Source organism: Pseudophryne corroboree, chromosome 9 (assembly GCF_028390025.1).
Source record: "Pseudophryne corroboree isolate aPseCor3 chromosome 9, aPseCor3.hap2, whole genome shotgun sequence".
NCBI classification, from domain to species: domain Eukaryota; kingdom Metazoa; phylum Chordata; class Amphibia; order Anura; family Myobatrachidae; genus Pseudophryne; species Pseudophryne corroboree.
In genome coordinates this window covers 98,066,154-98,084,610 of record NC_086452.1, presented here as the reverse complement: position 1 = coordinate 98,084,610, position 18,457 = coordinate 98,066,154, and the positions used below count along the sequence as shown (strand labels likewise).

The following is an 18,457-nucleotide window of genomic DNA, read 5'->3' as shown; positions in this document are numbered from 1 at the left end:
GAACTCTGGATGTGGTACGCGCATTACGCGTTTATGTATCCCGAACGTCTTCAGTTCGTTAGACGGATACGTTGTTTGTTCTCTATGATGCTGCCAAGATGGGTTGGCCAGCGTCTAAACAAACCTTATCCAGATGGATAAAACTGACCATACGTCAGGCTTACCTTCATGCTAGGTTACAACCGCCTACGTCAGTAACCGCTCATTCCACACGTTCTGTGGGAACTTCATGGGCAGCTGGTCGGGGAGCTTCTACGACACAGCTTTGCCGTGCGGCTACATGGTCTTCAGTGCACACGTTTGTGCGCTTTTACAAGTTTGATACGTTTGCGGCATCAGCATCTAGCTTTGGCCGCCTAGTGTTACAGGTGCCAAACAGCTCTCCCGCCCACGGGGGAAGCTTTGGTACGTCCCAAGAGTACTCCAGTGACCCCTAGTGGATGATAAAGAAAATAGGATTTTGGTACTTACCAGGTAAATCCTTTTCTTTGAATCCATAGGGGGCACTGGACGCCCACCCAGAGCAGTTTTACCTAGTTATGGTGAGTTCTGAGGATCTTATGGTAACACACTTTCACCGACTGGTTCAAATTACAAGTGCTGGTTAGGGTGTCAACTGTTTAGTTGTCAGTAACGTTATGTGTCAACTTCGTTATTGTCCGTTATGTTATATGTAATACTCCATTGTCAACCTCTCTATAGTTCCTGTTCGGCTCAGTAAAAAACACTGAGAGGTACTCGGGGATATGGAGGGGTGGAGTGTTCTAAATTTAAATATTCAGTGCTGTTCCTACGGAAGCCCGTCCATATCCCAAGAGTACTCCAGTGCCCCCTATGGATTCAAAGAAAAGGATTTACCTGGTAAGTACCAAAATCCTATTTTAGGGCTTTAAACACCCCTGCTCTACTGTATTTGTAAATGACAGGACATCCTGAAGTGCACATGACAGACAATTTTTCTGTAAATATTTGTGTCTTGCATGGCTTCTCTTTGCAGGTAGGTGGAACCAGCAGCAGTGTCCCTAGATACTGTTTTTCTAGCATCTATAAGGGATATTGGGGAATCTAGTACGATGGGGTATAGACGGGGGCCAAAGGAGCTGGTGCACTATAAATTTCTTCACTGGGTGTGCTGGCTCCTCCCCTCTATGCCCCCTCCCACAGGCAGTTTAGAAAAAAGTGCCCTCAGGAGAGGATGCACATCTCTGAGCTCCAGAGAGTTTTCTTCAATTTCTTTTTAATGTTTGTTTTTTTCGGTATGCTGTTTGGGCAACAGCATACCTGCACCGTGTGATTTGGGGGGGGCGTTCACCGGCCTTATGAGGTGCGGAGCCGCTTCCCCGCTGCAGGACCACCGTCCTGAGGGGTGGTTATTCAGTGGGGCACTGCGCCTTGGCTGTCACAATCGCAGCACGCCGCACAGCACACCGCAACACTGCCTGAAGGTGACGCCTGTAGTGAGTACAAACCAGGGGCCCCGCTAGGGGGGCCCCACGGTTTAAAGTACGGCTGAACGCGGGTGCGGCATACGGGACCCACCTGGGAGAGTCCCGCTAGAGCTCCCCGTGTAGACTGGCTGACAATCGCTTGAACTAGCACTTGTGTGATGTTTGTAAGCAAACAGGACACATTGTCAGTATAAATAGTCACTGTAGCTCCGGCGCCATTGGAGGGGGCGGAGCTACCTCAGAGCGGGACCAGAGGCATTTTGGTGCCTTCCTCTGTTTAATGCAGCCACAGACAGCATACACAGCGCTTCCTGCTTCACAGGACACGCTGGAAAACTGGTACAGGGTGTAGCAAAGGGGGAGAGCCGCTATTGTACACTATCTGAGTCCTCTACAGGACATCATTTATTAGTGTTTACTGTGATATAGTAAGCTGTCAGCCTCACTGGGACTGTGCAGCTAGGGGTGTGCTGGTGTCCTTCTCTCTGTGTGTCTCCTCTCACATACGGTAAGGGCAGGCTTGAAATATATTACTGTCTGTGTGTATGTTATTGTGCTTACTGTGAAACATGGGTAAACACAAGCTGTGCATGGTATGCCACACCAGATTCTCTCAATTATCTTCTGATTCTGTTTCATGTGAACAATGCAGCCAATCTTCACAAATCAGTGAAGGGGCTGGGGAAGAGGGTCCAGAGCCCCACTGGCTAGGGTCTCTTAAAACTATGTCTGTTATGTCATTCCAGCTCACTGCTACTGTTCAGAAAACTCAGCTACTATAACAGGCTGTTGAAGATTTAGCTGCTAGGGCAGATGTTGCACAGCCCCCCGTCTCTCATGCAGGGCCACAAAAGCGTGGTTTGCCCTCTCTACTATCTGACACAGATGAGGATATACAGGAGGATGGGGAGGACTTGGACCCCATTAGTGGGGATACCGATTCTGCTCAGGGTATTGAACCCCTAATTCTGGCTATACAGACGTGTTAAAGCTCCCTCTAGAGAACACTGCGTTACAGCAGTCGTTTTTCTTTACACAAAACAAGCCTAATGTCACTTTCCTGATTCTGCAGAATTAGATGACCTATACAAGTTGGCCTAGAAAAATGCAGACAAAAAATTCCAAGTGTCAAGAAAGTTTTTGCGCACTTTCCCATTTACTCCTGAAGGTAGGAAATTTTGTGAGGAACCCCCGGTTGATGTACCAGTCTGTCGACTGTCCAAAAAGGCGGTGCTGCCTGCCCCTGTCTCCATTACCATAAAGCATCCTGGGGATAGAAAAATAGAAGCTACACTCAAATCTATTTACATGGCAGCAGGAGTATCGCAAAGGCCGGTCATTGCGGGTTGCTGGATGACCCATGTCATTCATTCACGGGCTACTCAAATTCAGGAGGGCCTCTGCTCACCTTGGTGACCCTACTAAAGCACATTCAGGACACTACACGCGTCCTCTGTGATTCGCTCAAGGAGATGGGGAACAGTAATGCTAGGACTTCTGCCATGGCAGTGTTAGTGCGCAGAGCCTTGTGGTTGCGTCGGTGGTAGCGGACGCGGAATACAAATGCAGTGTGGAATCCCTCCACTTTTTCAGGGGAATGGCTCTTTGGGGTTGAATTGGATACCTGGATTTCCAAAGTTACGGCTTAGAAATCCACGTTTCTCCCCTCTGGGGCCCCGCCGGCGAGACGCTCCTACCCGGGGCCGTCTGTACAGTCCTTTCGGTCTCACAGATTTCAATCTAAGGTCAGAGGTGCCTCCAATGCGACTAGAAGCACCAGAGGTAAGTCAAGAAAACCTGCAAACACCAGTTCTCAGGAACAGACCACCAGTTCTGCTTCCACTAAGGCCTCAGCATGACGGTGCCCACCCACCCTGAGGGGATCTCGAGGTGGGAGCTCGACTGCGCCACTTCAGCCGCGTCTGGGAGGCTTCCTGCCAGGATACCTGGGTCAGGGATCTCGTTTTTCAAGGCTACAAGCTGGAGTTTGACAGTGCTCCTCCCCAACGATTTTTCAAATCAAGCTTACCAGCTTTGGCAGATAAGCATGTTACGTTGCAACAAGTCATACTAAAGTTGGTCCAGTCCCACGTCATTGTTCCAGTACCAATACCACAATGAGGCAAGGGTTATTACTCCAAGCTGTTTGTGGTACAGAAACCGGACGGTTTGGTAAGGCCCATTTATCAATCTCAAGTCCTTGGATCCTTACCTGAAGGTGTTCCAGTTCAAAATGGAATCCTTGCGAGCAGTGATTGCGGGCCTGGAAGAACAGGAATTCATGGTTTCCTTGGATATCAAGGACGCCTACCTCCATATTCCAATTTGGCCGCCTCATCAGGCATACCTGAGGGTTGCCCTGCTGGACAATCACTACCAATTCCAGGCACTGCCCTTCGGCCTGTCCACAAGTCCGAGGGTGTTCACAAAGATGATGGCGGAGATGATGTTCCAGCTCCGGGTCCAGGGAGTCAATATTGCCCCTTACCTGGACGATCTTCTGATCAAAGCAAGAACCAGGGAACTTTTGTTGCTCCATATCAATAGATCTTTGTATAAGATTGTTGGGAAAGATGGTTGCCTCATACGAGGCGATCCAATATGAAAGGTTCCATGCCAGAACTTTTCAGCTGGATCTCCTGAGCAAATGGTCCAGATCACATCTTCAGATGCACCGGATGATACGGCTGTCGTCTCAGGCCAGGATTTCCCTCCTCTGGTGGCTGCAGTCCTCCAATCTATTGGATGGCCGGAGTTTCGGGATTCAGGATTGGACCCTCCTCACGACGGATGCGAGTCTAAGAGGATGGGGAGCTGTCACCCAAGGGGCGCAGTTCCAGGGCAGGTGGTCAGCCCACGAAAGCCTCCTTCTGATCAACATTCTGGAACTTCGGGCGATCTACAATGCTCTGCTTAAGTATCATGCAATCCAAGTACAGTCGGACAACGCCACAGCAGTGGCGTAAATTTGCAAGGAGGGACAAAAAGCAGATCCTGCATGCGAGAGGTGTCCAGGATACTCCTCTGGGCAGAAAGAAATGCAAGAGCAATGTCCACAATCTTCATTCCGGGCGTAGACAACTGGGAAGCAGACTTGCTGAGTCGTCACGATCTCCACCCGGGGGAGTGTGGTCTCCACCAGCGACTGTTCCAGCAGATCATCCGCCGGTGGGGCTGCCCGCAGATAGACATGATGGCTTCTCGTCTCAACAAGAACCTTCACTTATATTGCTCTCGAACCAGGGACCCTCAGGCGAGGGCAGTAGATGCACTGACGTAGCCTTGGCCTTACCAGCTGGTCTACCTGCTTCCTCTGATTCCGTTGCTCCCATGGGTGCTCAAGCGCATCAGAAATCAGGGAGTCCAGGCAATTCTGATTGCCCCGGATTGGCCTCGGAGGGAATGGTAAGCGGATCTTCTGGACATGTCCATCGAAGACCTTTGGGGCCAAATGTAATAGAGTGAGAGATTTGGTAAGGTTTTGCAGTTTTTTTTAAAAGTGGCAATCATTTACACAGTAAGATCAACCTGGTTTTGCAGTGTAAATGATTGCCACCTTAAAAAATTACTGAAAAACCTTACCAAATCTCTCACTTTCTGAAACTCTCACTCTATTACATTTGGCCCGTGGCCTCTACCTCTCAGAAGAGATCTTCAACAAGGACCGTTCGTCTACCCGGACTTACAGCGACTTTGTTTGACGGCATGGAGGTTGAGCAGAACATCCTAGCTCACAAGGGCCTTTCCAAAAAGGTTATTGCTACCATGGTTAAGACCAGGAAACCTGTGACGTCAAAACACTATCATCATATCTGGAGGAGCTATGTCTCTTGGTACGTATCCGCCTGCTGAGTTCCACTTGAGACGTTTCTTACGTTTCCTGCAGGCTGGTGTGGATAAGGGCTTACGTCTGGGTTCCATTAAGGTCCAGATTTTAGCTCTCTCCATTTTCTTCCAGAAGAAATTGGCAGTTTTGCCAGAAGTTGAGACCTTCTTGCAAGGGGTACTCCACATACAACCTCCTTTTGTGCCGCCTACAGCACCCTGGGATTTGAATGTAGTGTTGGAATTTCTACAGTCCTCCTGGTTTGAACCTCTGATGACGGTAGACAACAAATACCTCATGTGGAAGACGGTGATGTTACTGGCCCTGGCTTCTGCTCGTCGTATCTCAGAATTGGGGGCTTTATCGTGTAAAAGTCCGTACACGCAGGCTATTTTTTGCACTGCTGCGACCTGGTAATCTTTGCCTACAGGGGAGGGGGTAAACGCTTTGCAGGGGTTCGATCGGCTGTGCAGTGAGCTGCACAAACAAAAGTTTGTGCAGTTTCTGCACAGCCCAGGACTTACTCAGTCGCTGTGACTATCCAGGAATCCTCCTCCGGAACGGCTGGGCATGCCTGCATTTTTCCGGACACTCACAGAAAACGGTGAGTTGCCACCCACGAACGCCTTCTGCCTGTCCATCTTCTTGCGATCGCTGGAGCGATCGCTTTCTTCATTAGAGTCGTCGCTGCCCGGCGACAGCGACACACGCATACGCAGTTCAGACCCCCCAGTCTGAATGACCCCCTTGGTCTTTTACGAGGACAGAGCGGAGCTCCGGACTAGACAGCAGTTCCTGCCGAAGGTCGTCTCCGCGTTTAACCTGAATCAACCTATTGTGGTTCCGTCGAGTTCTGGTTCTTCTCCTTCGGAGGCATTGGATGCTGTGCGAGCCTTGAAGATCTATATCAAGCGGATGGCTAGGATCAGAAAGACGGATTCCTTGTTCGTGCTCTATGATGAGCAGAAAAAGGGTTGTCCTGCTTCGAAGCAGTCCATTGCTTGTTGGCTTAGGCTTACTATCCAACAGGCCTATGTGTCGGCAGCCTTACCTGTTCCTAAGTCTCTAAAGGCACACTCTACACGATCGGTAGGCTCTTCCTGGGCGGCTGCCCGTGGAGTCTAGGCCTTGCAACTATGCCGAGCTGCAACCTGGTCGGGGAAGAACACTTTTGTGAAGTTCTCCAAGTTTGATACCCTGGCCAAAGAGGACGCCCGTTCTGGAAGCTTTGGGACACCCCCATCGTACTAGATTCCCCAATATCCCCCTATGGATGCTAGAGAAAATAGGGTTTTAATTACCTACTGGTAAATCCTTTACTCGTTGTCCATAAGGGATATTGGGCACCGCCTCAGTGTCTTCACTTTTCTGCAGGTTCTCTTTTATGTGTTTACCTGTTCAGCTGTTGCTGTTGTTGTTACCAGCCGTTGCTGGTATGTTAGTGGTGTGCTGGTATATAAATCTCACCACTCTTTGTTATCATGTTTCCTTCTCTCATATATGTCCTTTCTCCTTCGGGCACATTTTTACCTATAACTGCCTGCGGAAGGGGGCATATTCGGGAGGAGCCAGCACACCCAGTGAAGAAATTTAAAGTGCACCGGCTCCTTTGGCCCCCTTCTATACCCCATCATACTAGATTCCCCAATATCCCTTATGGACTATGAGAAAAGGATTTACCGGTAGGTAATTAAAATCCTATTTTTATAATATTGGCAACTACGTGTCCGCAATCAGTCCAGCTCTTCACTTACTTACTGATGGTCCATAGACCACTCTGCACCCCACTAAAGGGAAAAGTCCTGCCTGACCCTTAGATTTTGTGGATGCTGGTCAGGAATTGCAGGTCCACAAACCATTCCAGTACTGAGTCCATCCCACCAGTGAGTTCAGGCCATGAGCGGTGATGGAGCAGAGTACAGATCCCGGGGCACTGTAAGGTTTATCCGGTACATTCGCCTCATTATCGGTATAATATGCCTGCTCCCACCTCCAGTGCCCAGCACACGCGTAGTGTGAGAAATTATTATATACATTTTGGTGCCAGTACTTCACACCTTTTGTGCATCTGCTGAAAAATAGGATTTTGGTACTTACCAGGTAAATCCTTTTCTTTGAATCCACAGGGGGCACTGGACGGGGCGTAGCCGGGAATGGCACATTTAAATATTTAAATTAGTAACTGGTCACCCCCTCCATACTCCCACAGAGCCTTCAGTATTTTTACTGAGCCGAATAGGAGCGATAGAGAGGATGAAACCTAGAGAATTACATATAACATTATAATATAACGGTCAGCATTAAAGTTGACACATAACGTAACTGACAACAAAACAGTTGACACCATAATAGATATCACCGTAACATCGTATCCATCGGTGATAATGTGTTACCATAAGATCCACTGAACTTACCACAAGACAGGTAAACTGCTCTGGGTGGGCGTCCAGTGCCCCCTGTGGATTCAAAGAAAAGGATTTACCTGGTAAGTACCAAAATCCAATTTTTTTTTCATCCACTAGGGGTCACTGGAGTACTCTTGGGACGTACCAAAGTTTCCCCCTTGGGCGGGAGAGCTGTTTGGCACCTGTAACACTAGACGACCAAAGCTAGATGCTGATGCCGTAAACGTATCAAACTTGTAAAAGCGCACAAATGTGTGCACTGATGACCATGTAGCAGCTCGGCAAAGTTGCGTTGTAGAAACTCCACGACCTGCTGCCTATGACGTTCCCACTGAATGTGTGGAATGAGCTGAAACTGATGTACGCGGCTGTAGCCTAGCATGAAGATAAGACAGACGTATGGTCAGTTTAATCCATCTGGTAAAAGTCTGCTTGGAAACTGGCCAAGCCATCTTAACTGCATCATAGAGAACAACCAATGTATCGGTTTTACGTACAGATGGTGTTCGGGTTACATAAACGCGTAGTGCATGTACCATATCCGAAGTAGCTGAAGTTTCTGAACTTCCTGATAACACAGGAAGTACGATTGGTTGATTGAGGTCTAAGAATTACACTATCTTTGATAGGAAAGCGGGATTCGTCCGACATTCTGTTCTATCAACATGAAACCCCAGATACGGTGGCTTGCATGACAAGTCACCCAATTCTGAAACACGCCTTGCTGAAGCTAAGGCTAAGAGAAAAACTGTATTTCAAGTGAGAAACGTAACATCCACCTGTTGTAAAGGTTCAAGAAAAAACAGAAGACTGTAACAAATCTAACACCAGATTCAAGTCCCATGGCGCTGTAGGTGGAATAAATGGAGGTTGTACTCTGAGGACACCTTGTAGGAAAGTGTGTACTGTTGACAACAGGGCCAAACGCCTTTGTAAGTAAATTGACAAGGCAGAGACCTGCACCCTTAGTGTAGATAAACGCAGTCCTCCATATAACCCAGTCTGTAGAAATATCAAAAGACGGGATAACTTGAAGGATTAGGTCGGAAACTTCCGAGCTTCACACCACCCTATATGGGCACGCCAAATCCTGTGATAATGAGCTGCCGTAACTGGCTTCCTAGCCCGTAACATGGTTGGTATAACAAATTCTGGAATGCCCTCTCATCTTAAGAGGGCAGTTTCAACAACTACCCCGTCGAACCGGGGTAAAGGAATGGACCCCGTTGTAACAGGTCCAGACGTAGCGGGAGCGGCCAAGGATTGTCTGCGAGTAGTCCGCGGAGCTCCGAGAACCACACTCTCCGTGGCCAATGAGGCGCCACTAGTATGACTGTGGTGGACTCTCGTTTGATCCGCTTTAGCAACAGAGGAAGCAGCGGAAACGGTGGAAACAGATACACGAGGCTGTACGGCCACGCGATCGTGAGAGCATCCACTGCCACTGCCTTTGGATCTCGTGTTCTGGACACATACTGGGATGTTTGATGAATCCGGCGGGATGCTATCAGATCCACCTGTAGGTAACCCCACCGCTGGACCAACATGTGAAACCCTTCTGGATTTAAGGCCCATTTTCCTGGGTGAAAATCCTGACGGCTGAGATAATCCGCTTCCCAGTTGTCCACTCCCGGAATGAACACTGCCGACAATATCACCTGGTGATGCTCGGCCCAATTGAGGATTCAAGCAACTTCCCGCATGTCCATGTGGCTTCGAGTTCCTCCTTGTTTGTTGATGTACGCGACTGCCGTTGCGTTGTCTGACTGAACCTGGACAGTCTGAGTTTGAAGCATTTGTACTGCCTGTCGCAGCGCGTTGTAATTGCCCTGAGAATCAGGACATTTATTGACAGTAACCTGTCTTGGTCTGACTAGGGACTCTAAAGCTGACCATTTTGGACCACTGCTCCCCAACCTCTGAGACTCGCGTCCGTCGTTAGAATTATCCAATTCCAGACGCCGATGTGAGATTGTGTATTTGGAGCCACGAGAGTAGTGATACTCTGGCCCTTGGAGACAACCGCGCTACCTGATGAATTTGTAGATGCGAGCCTGACCACTATGCAAGAACCTCCGTTGAAAAGGACTTGAGCGAAATCTTCCGAACTAGAGTGCTTCGAAAGCCGCCACCATCTTTCCTAACAGTCGAATGCACAAATGCACCGATTGTCCGTGGATTGCGTGCTAACTGTACCTGATGACGAACACTTTGTGTGTTGTGGTCTGGCAGGTAAATCCGTTTATCCACGGAGTCATTCCTAGGAACAAAACCTTTGTGACGGAATCAGGCTTGATTTCTTGAGGTTGACAATCCAACCGAGCTGAACTAGCACATTGTACGTTAGTAAGGCCTGTTGCAGGATAAGTTTTGAGACGGCGCTTTGATGAGCAGATCCCCAAATTACGGAACTGTTATCACTCCCACGGATCTGAGATGAGCTATCATGACAGACATTATTTTGTTACTACCCGAGGTGCCGATAAGAAGGCAAATGGTAGTCTTGAAATTGACAATGGTTTTTACTGCGAAACATAAGTAGTCCTGATGCATCTAAATACGTATTCTTGAGATCCATGGAAATTCTGAATTACTGGGGATCCGAACCTGCAGTCACTAACTGCAGAAATTCCATCTTGAATCTGTAGTAAGTGACTTACTGATTAAGCTACTTTAGGGTCAATATCGGACTGACAGTCATCCGGCTTTGGAACTACCAAAAACTGGAATAATAACCGGGACTCGGTTGGTGACTGGGACCGGAAGCAAACTGCTGAATCTACTAGAGACTATCATGGTCTGCAGAACCGCCGTCCTGTCTTCTGACCCAGGCAGACCTGTCATGCCCAATCGTAATAGTGGAATACAATCGAACCGTATCCTTGAACACAAAATTGCGGATCCACCCATCTGTGGATGCCATCTGATGATCCGGGATGGGCTGAAAATCCCTTATGCCACTGGTCTTAGCGTCCTGTAAAGGCCGCTGAAAAACTTGGTTAGAGATGCCACTAAATAGGTGGCAGTGCCTTAACCGTATATGTGTTGACGACAATTAGTGGTTGGTTGAAACCACGTCCTCTACCACATCTCCTGTGTGTGGTTGTTCTCTGTAACACGGCCTCGAAAGGACTGAAGTGTAAAGGTAATGAACGCTATCCTGAGTATTTCCGTTTAGGAATTTGTGTAGGCAATGGTAGGAAACCAGATTTCCCCCCCTCATGGCCTGCGAAATGCATTTGTCCAATTCAGGACCAAACCTCTAACCAGCGTAACCAGGTAACGCTTCTATTCTCGTGTAGAATCTGACTCCGCCTGGTAAGAACGTAGACAAAGTGCACGTCGTGCCACAACTAGTGAAGCAGAAAAGCGAGAACTAAACTGGCCGACGTCCGCAGAAGCCGTACCTAGAATAAGGTGGTCTTCTTGTAGACCAAACTTGAACTGTATTGCCCATGCAACTACAGCCTTGTTAACCAAACTCCCACCAAAGCAAGTCTAAGCAACACCCCTACTGCTGCATACTCCAGGGTACGCTTCAACGGGTATTTAAACGTCATAGCAGCTGGAGTCTTGATATGTATTAGCTGGTTATGAAGGAAACAAACCGGAGTTCCCTGTTGGTCAGTCTTCGTAAACTGTAGAACCTGACGTACTGCCCTGATGAGATTAACAATGGCCGGGCTGTCAGTAATGATAAGAGGTCTGGCATTGAATCGTCAGAAAACATTGTATAAGGAGGATCAGGGAAGGGTCTGTATTTGTAATCGTATTTGCCAGACATAATGTCTGTCAGACCTTGCAGCGAAGCTGCTCGTTTTGCATCAGCCTTACTCTTATGTACACAGACAGACAAGTAGAGAAGGACAGATCAGTACAGTGACTTATTACCATGTAAGTAAAGTGTGTGTAAATCCGCAGTGCAGTGCACGTGGGTTAAACTTCAATAGTGAAACCTGTACAAGAAAAAATTCCTAATAACGCCCCTGCTCTTCTTGTGGCAGAGTGTTGTAGGGCAGCAACTTCCTGGGAGAAGGACCAGGAAGTAATATTAAAATGGCCTCCAGCCATGTGCTTGCTATTGCAAGTTAAGTACAATGGTAGCTGATACACGAATATATATATTTCTCTAACGTCCTAGAGGATGCTGGGGACTCCGTAAGGACCATGGGGAATAGACGGGCTCCGCAGGAGATAGGGCACTTTAAGAAAGACTTTGGATTCTGGGTGTGCACTGGCTCCTCCCTCTATGCCCCTCCTCCAGACCTCAGTTTTAGACTGTGCCCAGAGGAGAATGGGTGCACTGCAGGGAGCTCTCCTGAGTTTCCTGCTTAGAAAGCATTTTTGTTAGGATTTTTTTCTCCTTTTCAGGGAGCACTGCTGGCAACAGGCTCCCTGCATCGAGGGACTGAGGAGAGAGGAGCAGACCTACTTAAATGATAGGCTCTGCTTCCTCGGCTACTGGACACCATTAGCTCCAGAGGGAGTGAACACAGGTTCGTCCTGGGCGTTCACCCCCAGAGCCGCGCCGCCGTTCTCCTGACAGAGCCAGAAGAAACAAAGCCAGAAGACGTCTAAGGCGGCAGAAGCCTTCGGTGCTTCACAGAGGTAAGGCACAGCACCGCAGCTGTGCGTCATTGCTCCCATACACCTCACACACTCCGGTCACTGTACGGGTGCAGGGCGCAGGGGGGGCGCCTGGGCAGCAATAAAACACCTCTCCTATGGCAAAAGTCTATATACATGTACAGGTGGGCACTGTACATGTATATAAAAGAGCCCCCGCCATTTTTTTGTAAGTTTGAGCGGGACAGAAGCCCGCCGCCGAGGGGGCGGGGCTTCTCCCTCAGCACTCACCAGCGCCATTTTCTCTCCACAGCACCGCTGAGAGGAAGCTCCCCGGACTCTCCCCTGCTTGGCACACGGTGTAAGGGGATTTTAAAGTAGAGGGGGGGGGGCAAATTATTGGCGTTTACACATTAAGCAGCGCTACTGGGTAAACAATAAAAATTTCCTGGCGCCAACCAAATACCTACACAGTTGCCGCAGCTTTCAATTAGGGAATACTCAGCCCATAAATCAGAATAAAGAATAAATAAATAATAGAAAGCGCTGGTAACCGTGTAAAAAAGGCTTTTTTTATTTAATATATTCTATTTGTTCTTTTCTAAAATAAGATTTATATCTCATACATATTTTAATAAAATCTTAACATACAATATGCAATATTTATAAACCATATATTCCAATTTTATTTTGTTTCATTTATCCAGGTTCAGGAATGCATTGATTTAGCAGATTTAATTATACTGGCATTTTCTGCTGAGCCTGGATAGATGACATTAACTTGTTGCAATTTGGTCTTTACTAACTATTCACAGCTAAAACAGATACTATTTAACCACTTTAAAAGAAGGTAAAATGTATCCTCAATGTATTTGTCAGAGAGACTGTCCACAGCTGTGTGATTAAAACACCTTATCATGAAGCGTTCTCAGTTGTTTAACCACTGTGAGTTCTAATCCATTGCCGGCAATTTATTAAACAGCTTGTACTCAAATCAGTCCTTTTTGCATACAGAAAAAGTCCTCAATAATCACTTATATTATAGCTCTCAGTGTAATAAACTCTGCTCCAATGTAGTTATAACATGGCCAAGTTTGGTGATTTAAAAAATGGATATTACCATATCCGTCCTGGGAACCCTGGTCCGTACACTCCCGGCCCTGGTAGCAAAATTCCTTTTAGCGGGTCCTTATCCAGAGGTCTGAAGCAGGTTCCACAGCCAAGGAGATATTAGAATTGTGTAGTATCCCTTGGTATCCTCAGGTTATAGTAAAACGCGTTTCTCCGCCTGTTTCCAATGATCGGCGGCTTCCTCAGTCAGTCAACTGAGGAAGCCGACTCCAAGTGACTGACTGAGGAAGCCGCCGATCATTGGAAACAGGCGGAGAAACGCGTTTTACTATAACCTGAGGATACCAAGGGATACTACACAATTCTAATATCTCCTTGGCTGTGGAACCTGCTTCAGACCTCTGGATAAGGACCCGCTAAAAGGAATCTCGCTACCAGGGCCGGGAGTGTACGGACCAGGGTTCCCAGAACGGATATGGTAATATCCATTTTTTAAATCACCAAACATGGCCATGTTATAACTACATTGGAGCGCAGTTTATTACACTGAGAGCTATAATATAAGTGACTATTGAGGACTTTTTCTGTATGCAAAAAGGACTGATTTGAGTACAAGCTGTTTAATAAATTGCCGGCAATGGATTAGAACTCACAGTGGTTAAACAACTGAGAACGCTTCATGATAAGGTGTTTTAATCACACAGCTGTGGACAGTCTCTCTGACAAATACATTGAGGATACATTTTACCTTCTTTTAAAGTGGTTAAATAGTATCTGTTTTAGCTGTGAATAGTTAGTAAAGACCAAATTGCAACAAGTTAATGTCATCTATCCAGGCTCAGCAGAAAATGCCAGTATAATTAAATCTGCTAAATCAATGCATTCCTGAACCTGGATAAATGAAACAAAATAAAATTGGAATATATGGTTTATAAATATTGCATATTGTATGTTAAGATTTTATTAAAATATGTATGAGATATAAATCTTATTTTAGAAAAGAACAAATAGAATATATTAAATAAAAAAAGCCTTTTTTACACGGTTACCAGCGCATTCTATTTTTTATTTATTCTACTGGGTAAACATTTTGTGTGTTTCTCCTGGGTCATATAGCGCTGGGGTGTGTGCTGGCATACTCTCTCTCTGTCTCTCCAAGGGGCCTCAAGGGGAACCTGTCTTCAGAAAATAGATTCCCTGTGTGTGTGAAGTGTGTCGGTACGTGTGTGTCGACATGTTTGACGAGGAAGGCTCACCTAAGGAGGAGGGGGAGTGCATGATTGTCAGGTCGCCGTCGCCAATGCCGACAGCAGACTGGGTGGATATGTGGAATGTCTTGAATGCAAATGTAAATTTACTGCATAAACGGTTAGACAAGGCTGAAGCTAGGCATCAGTCAGGTGGTCAGACCATGCCTGTCCCTGTGGCACCAGGACCGTCGGGGTATCAAAAACGCACCATATCCCAGATCACTGACACAGATACCGACACAGATACTGACTCTAGTGTCGACTATGAGGATGCAAAATTGCAACCAAAGGTGGCAAAAGGCATTCGTTACATGATTATGGCCATTAAAGAGGTTTTGCATATCACTGAGGAACCCCCTGTCCCTGACACGAGGATACACATGTATAAAGGGAAAAAGCCTGAGGTCACTTTTCCGTCCTCATTTGAGCTAAGCGACTTGTGCGAAAAAGGCTTGGGAATCTCCAGATAGGAGACTACAAGTTCCCAAAAGGATTCTTATGGCGTATCCCTTTCCACAAAAGGACAGGATACGATGGGAATCTTCACCTAAGGTAGACAAGGCGCTGACACGCTTATCCAAGAAGGTGGCACTGCCTTCTCAGGATACAGCTTCCCTCAAGGATCCTGCTGATCGTAAGCAGGAGGTTACCATGAAGCACATTTACACACATTCCGGTACTATCGTTAGACCGGCTATGGCATCGGCCTGGGTTTGTAGTGCTGTCGCAGCATGGACAGATTCCTTATCTACGGAACTTGACACCCTAGATAAGGATACCATTCTAATGACCCTAGAGCATATCAAAGATGCTGCTTTATATATGAGGGATGCTCAAAGAGACATTTGTTTACTAAGCTCCAGAATAAATGCTATGTCTATTTCTGCTAGGCGACTCTTGTGGACCCGACAGTGGACGGTGGATGCCGACTCAAAGCGGCTTATGGAGTCGTTGCCTTACAAGGGGGAGGAGTTGTTTGGAGAAGGCCTCTCGGACCTTGTCTCTACTGCTACGGCCGGTAAATCGAATTTCTTACCTTATGTCCCCCCGCAGCATACTAAAAAGGCACCTCATTATCAAATGCAGTCCTTTCGTTCGAATAAAAGCAAGAAGGTACGGGGATCGTCCTTCCTTGCCAGAGGAAAAGGCAAGGGAAAAAAACTGCATGCAGCTAGTTCCCAAGAGCAGAAGTCCTCCCCTACATCTGCAAAGTCCACCGCATGACGCTGGGGCTTCCCGGGGGGTGTCAGCTCAAGTGGGGGCGCGTCTTCGCTTTTTCAGCCAGGTCTGGGTTCACTAACAGGTGGATCCCTGGGCAATAGAGATTGTTTCTCAGGGATACAGGCTGGAATTCGAAGACGTGCCTCCTCGCCGGTTTGTCAAATCGGCTCTGCCAGCTTCCCCGTCAGAGAGGGAGTTAGTGTTGTCTGCAATTCAAGAATTGTATCTTCAACAGGTGATAGTCAAAGTTCCTCTTCTCCAGCAAGGAAAGGGGTATTACTCAACCCTGTTTGTGGTCCCGAAACCGGACGGTTCGGTCAGGCCCATTTTGAATCTAAAATCCCTGAACTTGTACTTGAAAAAGTTCAAGTTCAAGATGGAATCGCTCAGAGCGGTCATCGCCAGCCTGGAGGGGGGGGATTGGATGGTGTCCCTGGACATAAAGGATGCATACCTTCATGTTCTGATTTTCCCTCCTCACCAGGCGTTCCTGAGATTTGCAGTACTGGACTGTCATTACCAATTACAGACGTTGCCGTTTGGGCTTTCCACAGCCCCGAGAATTTTCACCAAGGTAATGGCGGAAATGATGGTGCTCCTGCGCAAGCAGGGGGTCACAATTATCCCATACTTGGACGATCTCCTCATAAAGGCGAGATCTCGGGAGAAGTTGCTGGACAGCGTGTCGCTGTCGGTGAGAATGTTGCAAAGGCAAGGCTGGATTCTCAATATACCGAAGTCCCAGCTAGTCCCTACAATGCGTCTGACCTTTCTGGGCCTGATTCTAGACACAGACCAGAAAAAGGGTTTTCTTCCGATGGAAAAGGCTCAGGAGCTATTAAAGCTAAGGTTTTTCTTCCGATGGAAAAGGCTCAGGAGCTATTAAAGCTAAAGAAGGTTTCAGTGCATCACTGCACGCGTGTCCTGGGGAAGATGGTGGCATCGTACGAGGCCATCCCCTTCGGAAGGTTCCATGCGAGGACCTTTCAATGGGATCTACTGGACAAATGGTCTGGGTCCCATTTACAAATGCATCAAAGGATCACCCTGTCTTCCAGAGCCAGAGTATCTCTCCTGTGGTGACTGCACAGTGCTCACCTCCTAGAAGGCCGCAAGTTCGGAATTCAGGACTGGATCCTGGTGACCACGGACGCAAGCCTCCGAGGTTGGGGAGCAGTCACACTGGGAAGAAATTTCCAAGGTCTCTGGTCAAATCTAGAGACTTGTCTCCACATCAACGTCCTGGAGTTGAGGGCCATATACAACGCCCTACGCCAAGCGGAGGCATTGCTTCGGAACAAACCGGTTCTGATTCAGTCGGACAATGTCACAGCAGTGGCTCATGTAAACCGCCAAGGCAGCACAAGGAGCAGAGTGGCCATGGCAGAAACGACTAGGATTCTTCGCTGGGCGGAAGGCCATGTAAGCGCCCTAGCAGCAGTATTCATCCCGGGGGTGGACAACTGGGAAGCGGACTTCCTCAGCAGACACGACCTGCATCCGGGAGAGTGGGGACTTCATCCAGAAGTCTTCGCACAGATCGTGGGTCGGTGGGGACTGCCTCAGATAGACATGATGGCGTCCCGTCTAAACAAAAAGCTAAAGCGGTATTGCGCCAGGTCAAGAGACCCTCAGGCGGTAGCGGTGGACGCTCTAGTGACACCTGGGGTGTTCAGGTCGGCCTATGTGTTCCCTCCTCTACCTCTCTGATAAAGCTAAATATTTATCGTATATAATACCCTTTATGAGGTCCAAGAACACTGTACGCTATTTATGTATGAAGTACCGTAAGGGTACGCTAGTTGCGTAACAATCGCTTTGCCGTGATCGAGACGCTCAAGCGTCACGTTCACTCACGGCCAAGAGATCACAGGCAGGCACGTTATTGGCTGTTAACAAACGTAATGATTCGCTATAGCGTAGCGAACGCTCGGGACCACGAGGAGATCACCAGCGGCGCTGACGCTCACTATATTAAACCTTTGTATCTAAACCATAATCAGTGTATTGTGCAGTAAAACCTTAGTGTAATGTTAGAGAGTAAATGCAACACAGTATAACCTTATTACCTTAAAAGCTGTTTGAGCGTCACCGACGCTCTGAGAATACTTAATACTATAAGAAACACACAGATACCGTACTCAGGGTCCAACGCCTAAAATATATATTATGAATGCTATACTTGCAAAAGAGTTAAACACAATACAAGTCATACACTACAATATAACATAGACTACCTAACCAGATAACTACACAGGAAATACAATACAATACAATTTAAAGGAAAATGAGAGAGAAAGGGAAGGAGAGAGAGAGAGAGAGAATGAGAATGAGAGAGATTGGCCCACAATAACAAGAAGATCAATATAGTTGCGGAGAAACACTTATGCACAAGGGGAAACGATCGCATGCGCCTCGATATCCAGCTCCCGATTATCAGCAATGAGAACCGTTGAAGAGAGTGAGCTGGATATGGTCGGCCTGCCTATTTATGCCCCACACATAATACAATTCAATGGTCCCTACAATCTCATTGTTCATTGGACACAGGAATTCGGCTTCGCATTATAACAAAAGGTCATAGGTTGATTCATACAGGTGGGTTGTGACTGTTTCCAACTGTTCAGGTGGGTGGGATACTGAGTTTCCCGCCGCATGACTAAATAAGAA

General features: G+C 47.5%; 1 protein-coding gene and 1 pseudogene across 1 annotated transcript in view; one reads left to right on the top strand and one right to left on the bottom strand.

Annotated features, from left to right (window-relative positions):
* Nucleotides 1–18,457, top strand: part of CCDC93 (coiled-coil domain containing 93) — a 109,608-nt gene that overhangs the window by 15,155 nt on the left and 75,996 nt on the right. The gene's annotated exons all lie outside the window — the stretch shown is intronic.
* Nucleotides 10,669–10,742, bottom strand: LOC134959612 (U6atac minor spliceosomal RNA; annotated as a pseudogene).